The sequence below is a fragment of the Cebus imitator genome, unplaced genomic scaffold (genome assembly GCF_001604975.1).
Source record: "Cebus imitator isolate Cc_AM_T3 unplaced genomic scaffold, Cebus_imitator-1.0 Scaffold141, whole genome shotgun sequence".
Taxonomy (NCBI): domain Eukaryota; kingdom Metazoa; phylum Chordata; class Mammalia; order Primates; family Cebidae; genus Cebus; species Cebus imitator.
The window spans coordinates 3,738,767-3,744,826 of record NW_016107456.1 but is presented as its reverse complement, the minus strand read 5'-3'; the positions used below and the strand labels follow the sequence as shown (position 1 = coordinate 3,744,826).

General features: G+C 40.5%; 1 non-coding gene across 1 annotated transcript; it reads left to right on the top strand.

The window, feature by feature from the left end:
* The first annotated feature begins 5,744 nt into the window (after positions 1-5,744).
* On the top strand, positions 5,745-5,863 carry LOC119473240. Its single transcript, XR_005202439.1, has one exon. It is a non-coding gene; the product is annotated as a 5S ribosomal RNA (ribosomal RNA).
* Positions 5,864-6,060: the final 197 nt, after the last annotated feature.

The following is a 6,060-nucleotide window of genomic DNA, read 5'->3' as shown; positions in this document are numbered from 1 at the left end:
AAAAATTTAAATTAGCCAGGTATGGTGGTGCATGCCTGCAGTCACAGCTACTCAGGAGACTGAAGTGAGAGGATGGCTTAAGCCCAGAAGGTTGCAGTGAGCTACGATCATGCCACTGCACTCCAACCTGCAGCAACAGAGCAAGAGTTTATCTAAGAAAAAGAAGAGGAAGAGGAAGAGGAAGAAGAAGAGGAAGAAGAAGAAGAAGAGGAAGAAGAGGAAGAGGAGGAGAAGGAGGAAGAAGAAGAAGGAGAAGGAGAAGGAGGGGAGGAAGAAGAGGAAGAAGGAGGAGGAGGAGAAAGAAAGAAGAAGAAGGAGAGGAGGCAGAGGAGGAGGAGGAGGGACATACAAATGGCTAACAAACACATTTTAAAATGCTCAGCATTAGGCCAATGCAGTGGCCCTTACCTGTAATCCCAGCACTTTGGAAAGCCAAGGCAGGTGGATCACTTGAGCTCAGGAGTTAGAGACTAGCCTGGGCAATGTGACAAAACACCACCTGTACAGAAAAATACAAAAATGAGCAGGGTGTGGTGGCACGCCTCTGTAGTCCCAGCTACTTGGGAGGCTGAGATAAGAGGATAACTTGAGCCAGGGAGGCGGAGGTTGCAGTGAGCCAAGATTGTGCCACTGCACTCCAGCCTTGGTGGTAGAGGGAGACCCTGTCTCAAAAAGAAAAAAAAACGGTATGAACATGAACATACAGAGTAGAATAATAGATAAGGGAATCTCTGAGAGGTGGGAGGATGAGAGGGGTGAGGGATGATAAATTACCTATTGGGTACAATGTACATGATTTGGGTGATGGTTACCCTGAAAGCTGAGACTTCACCACTACGCAATCTAGCCATGTTACAAAACTGTACTCATACCCTCTAAATCTAGAAAAATAAAAAATTAAATTAAAAACAATGAATAGAAGTATTCCCTGTGCTGATGAAAAGAATGTGTATTCTGCAGGCTGGGAATGGTGGCACATGCCTGTAAGCCCAGCACTTTGGGAGGCTGAGTGCTGAGTCTTCGGTGAAGTCTCGGCTTTTAGTGTAACCATCACCCAAGTCATGTACACTGTACCCAATAGGTAATTTCTCACTCCTCACCCCCCTCCTACCCTCTCATTTTTCTGAGATTCCATTATCTATTATTCTATTCTCTATGCCCACGTGTACATGTCTTTCTGTTTTGTTTTATTTTGTTTTGTTTTGTTTTGTTTTGTTTTTGAGACAGGGTCTCCCTCTGTCACCCAGGCTGGAGTGTAGTGGCACGATCTTGGCTCACTGCAATCTCCACCTCCCGGGCTCAAGTGATCCTGCCTTCTCAGCCTCCCAAGTAGCTGGGACTACAGGGGCACGCCACCACATCCTGCTCATTCCTGTATTTTTTATCATTTGAGGTCAGGAGTTCAAGACCAGTATGGATGACATGGCAAAACGCTGTCTCTACTGAAAATGCAAAAATTAGCTGAGCATAGTGGTAGGTTCCTGTAATCCCAGCTACTCAGAGGCTGAGGCATGAGAATTGCTTGAGACAGAGGTTGCAGTGAGTCAAGATTGCATCACTGCACTCCAGCCTGGGTGACAGAATGAGACTCTATTGCCAAAAAAAAAAAAAAAAAAAAGTATAAGAATGTGTATTCTGTAGAACCTGGATAAAATATTCTGTAAATATCAGTTCAGCCTATTTTGTCTAGTGTGTAGTTAAACTCCAATGTTTCTTTGTTGATTTCCTGTCTGGATATCCATTACTGAAAGTGAGGTGTTGAAGTCCCCTACTATTATTTTACTGCTGTCTCTTCCTTTGGATCTATGAACATTTGGTTTATATACTTGGGAGCGCTGGTGTTTGATATACAGATATTTATAATTATTATGTCCTCTCTCTGAATTGACCCCTTTATATAGTGACCTTCTTTGTCTCTTTTTACAGTCTTTGATTTGTAGTCTGTTTTATCTGATATAAGCACAGCTATTCCTGCTCCTTTTGTGTGTGTGTGTGTGTGTGTGTGTGTGTGTGTGTGTGTGTGTAGTTTGCAGCTGCGTGGGATATCTTCTTCCATCTCCTCACTTTCAGTTTATGTGTGCCTATAGGTGAAGTAGGTTTCCTGTAAGCAGAATATAGGAAGGAGGATCACTTATACCAAGGAGTTCAAGGCTGCCATGAGTTATGATTGTACAACTACACTCCAGCCTGAGCAACAGAGTAAAATTCTTCCTGTCTTACAAAAAATAAAAAATAAAATAAGAGCAGAAATCAACAAAATAGAAAATAAACAGTAGAAGAAAATTAACAAAGCCAAAAATTGACTTTTTTGAAAAGATCAGTAGAATGAATAAACTCAGCCAGGCATAGCGGCTCATGCCAGTAATCCCAGCACTTTGGGAGGCCAAGGCAGGAGGATCGCTTGAGCCCAGAACCCAGAAATTCAAGACCAGCCTGGGCAACATGGCGATATCTTGTCATTACAAAAGTAACTGGGTGTGGTGGGTGCACATTTATGGTCCCAGCTACTTGGGAGGCTAAGGTGGAAGATTACTTGAGCCCAGGAGATCAAGGCTGCATTCTTCCTTAAGAATTTATAGGTTCAGGCCGGGCGCGGTGGCTCAAGCCTGTAATCCCAGCACTTTGGGAGGCCGAGGCAGGTGGATCACGAGGTCAAGAGATCGAGACCATCCTGGTCAACATGGTGAAACCCCGTCTCTACTAAAACTACAAAAAATTAGCTGGGCATGGTGGCACGTGCCTGTAATCCCAGCTACTCAGGAGGCTGAGGCAGGAGAATTGCCTGGACCCAGGAGGCGGAGGCTGCGGTGAGCCGAGATCGCGCCATTGCACTCCAGCCCTGGTAACAAGAGCGAAACTCCGTCTCAAAAAAAAAAAAAAAAGAATTTATAGGTTCTTAAGGAATCTATAAAACATCTGCTAGAATCTATAAACATCTGCTGGATCAAACACTGCACTCTAGCCTGGGTGACAAAGCAAGACCCTGTCTCAAAAAATAAACTCCTAGCTCAGCTAACCAAGAAAAGAACAGAAATTACCAATATTGGGAATGAAAAAGAAAACAGTCTTACAAGTCCCATAGACATTCAAAGAATAATAACAGCATATTATAAATAACTTTATGCTGAAAATACATTTAGAAAACCTAGATAAAATAAATTCCTTGGAACCACAGCTTACCAAAAGTTATATAAAATAAAATAGAAAATCTAAATAACCATATATCTCATAAGAAATTGAATTCCTAATTATGAAACTTCCCACACACACACACCAAAAAAACTTCCCACAAAGAAAATTCTATGTGGTTTCACCAGTAAGTTTTCTTAAGGAGGAATTGAGGCCTGGTGTGGTGGCTCACACCTGTAATCCCAGCACTTTGGGAGGCCAAGGCAGGTGGATCACCTGAGGTCGGGAGTTCAAGATCAGCCTAGCTAACATGTGAAACCTTGTCTCTACTAAAAATACAAAAATTAGCCAGGCATGGTGGCAGTCACCTGTAATCCCAGCTGCTTGGAAGGCTGAGGCAGGAGAATTGCTTGTACCCAGAAGATGGTGGTTGCAGTGAGCCAAGATTGCACCATTTCACTCCAGCCTGGGTGACAGAGTGAGATTGTATCTCACAAAAAAGAAAAAAGAAGAAGAAGAAGAATTGGCACACACACTTACAAACTCACAAAATGGAAAGAACACTTAATAACTCATCTTATGAGACCAGCAGAATCCCAATGACAAACCTAACAAAGAAATCACATACACACACACACACACACACACACACACACACACACACATTCCAGACCAACATTCTTTTTGAACATTAATGCAAAATTCCTTCACAAAATATCACAAATAGAATCCAGCAATATTAATTTAAAAAAAAGAAAAAAGAAACAAGGCCAAATTGGATGTATCTCAGGAATCCAAGGTAGATTTAATTCACTAAAAACTAAACATTGTAATCAACCATATTAATAGACTTTAAAAAATTGCTCATTGAAATAAAGTAGGAAAACAATTTTTTAAATCAACAGCCATTTATTCAAAATCAAAACAAAACAAAAATAACTTTCAGCAAACCAGAATTAAAAGGGAACTTCTGTAACCTAATTAATGACATCTTCAGAAAGCCTACAGTTAACATTATACTTAGTAGTTTAAAAAAATTTTTTTCAATTAAGACATGATCTAGCTCTGTCACCCAGGCTGGAGTGCAGTGGTGCAATCACAGCTCACTGTAGCCTCAACCTCCTAGGCTAGAGTGATCCTCCCACCTCTGCCTCCCAAGTAGCTAGGACTATAGGCATGTGCCACCACACCCGGTTAATTTTTTGATTTTTTTGTAGAGACAGGGTTTCATTATTTTGTCCAGGCTGGTCTCAAACTCCTGGGCTCAAGTAATCCTCCCACCTGGGTCTGGAGTGCTGGGATTACAGGCGTGAGCCACCGCGCCCAACAGTAGTTGAATATTGAATAGTTTCCCTCTAAGATTGGGAAGAAGGCAAGAATGCCCATTTTTACCACTTCTGTTCAACATGGTATCACAGAGTCTATCCAGTGAGATAAGACAAGTAAGGAAGTAAATGGCATTTTGGAAAAAAAAGAAGTAAAATTGTCTTTGTTCAGAAATGAAATGACTGTTTACATAGAAAATCTTAAGGAATCTATAAAACGTCTGCCAGAACTAATAAGTAAACTAGCAAACTTGTAGACACAAAGACAGTACACCAAAATCAATTGTATTTTTATGTTCGGGGTGTGAAACATTAGAAAATGAAATTAGAAAAACAATTTTATTTACTGGAATGTCAAAAAACTTGAACTACTTAGGAATAAATTTAACAAAAGATACTGCCTTTACATTTAAAACTCTTCATTAAAAACATCTACATTTAAAACCACACAATCTTACTGAGAGAAATTTTTAAAGAGTTGAATAAACGGAGAGATAAACCAAATTCATTGATTGGAATATTCAATGCTTTTAAAATGTCAATTAGTCCCAAAATTGATCTATACATTTAATGCCATCCCAACCATAATCCAATCTGACCACTTTATGGAATTTAACAAACTTTATATAAAAATCCAAAATTTATATAAAAATACAAAGACCTGGAAGGCTCTAAAGCAATCTTGAAAAAGAAAGACAAATTTGGATGACAAATAGAACTAGATTTAAAGACTTATGATGAAGCTACAGTAATCAAGGCATTGTGGTACTGTCATAAGGACAGATAAATAGAGCAACGGAATAGAACAGAGAATCCAGATGTAGATCCTCATTTATAGGGTGATTTATTATTTTTTTGACGAAAACACCAAAGCAATCCAATAAAGAGAGGAAATGTTTTTACGCTGGGTGCAGTGGCTCACCCCTGTAATCCCAGCACTTTGGGAGGCCGTGGTTGGGAGATCATTTGAGGTCAGGAGTTTGAGAACAGCCTGGTCAACATAATGAAACCCCCATCTCTACTAACAATACAAAAATTATCTGGGCATGGTGGCAGGCACGTGTAGTCCCAGCTACACGGGAGGCTAAGGCAGAAAAATCAATTAAACCCGAGAGGCAGAAATTGTAGTGAGCCGAGATCACACCACTGTACTCCAGCTGGGGCAAGAGAGCAAGATTCCTTTAGAAGGAAAAGAGAAGAGGGGATAGGAAGGGAGGGAAGGGAAGGGAATGGTTTTAACAAGTGGTTCTGAGAAAACTGGAGATTGAATATGAAAAAAAAAAAAAGGTAGTCTACGGCCATACCACCCTGAACGCGCCCGATCTCATCTGATCTTGGAAGCTAAACAGGGTCGGGACTGGTTAGTACTTGGATGGGAGACTGACAGGGAATACCGGGTGCTGTAGGCTTTAAACTTAAAAGAAAAAAAAAAAATTGACCCTCTATCTAGAAGGAAAGACAGGAAACTTCCTTCTCAACTTGGAGACCAGGCTTCTTAGGCAAGTTTCTTAAGCAGCACTGAGAAAGCAATAACCATAAAAGAAAAAGTATATAAAGTCATTTTATCAAAATGGAGAACACATTTATTACCTTTTCAAGAGGTTTT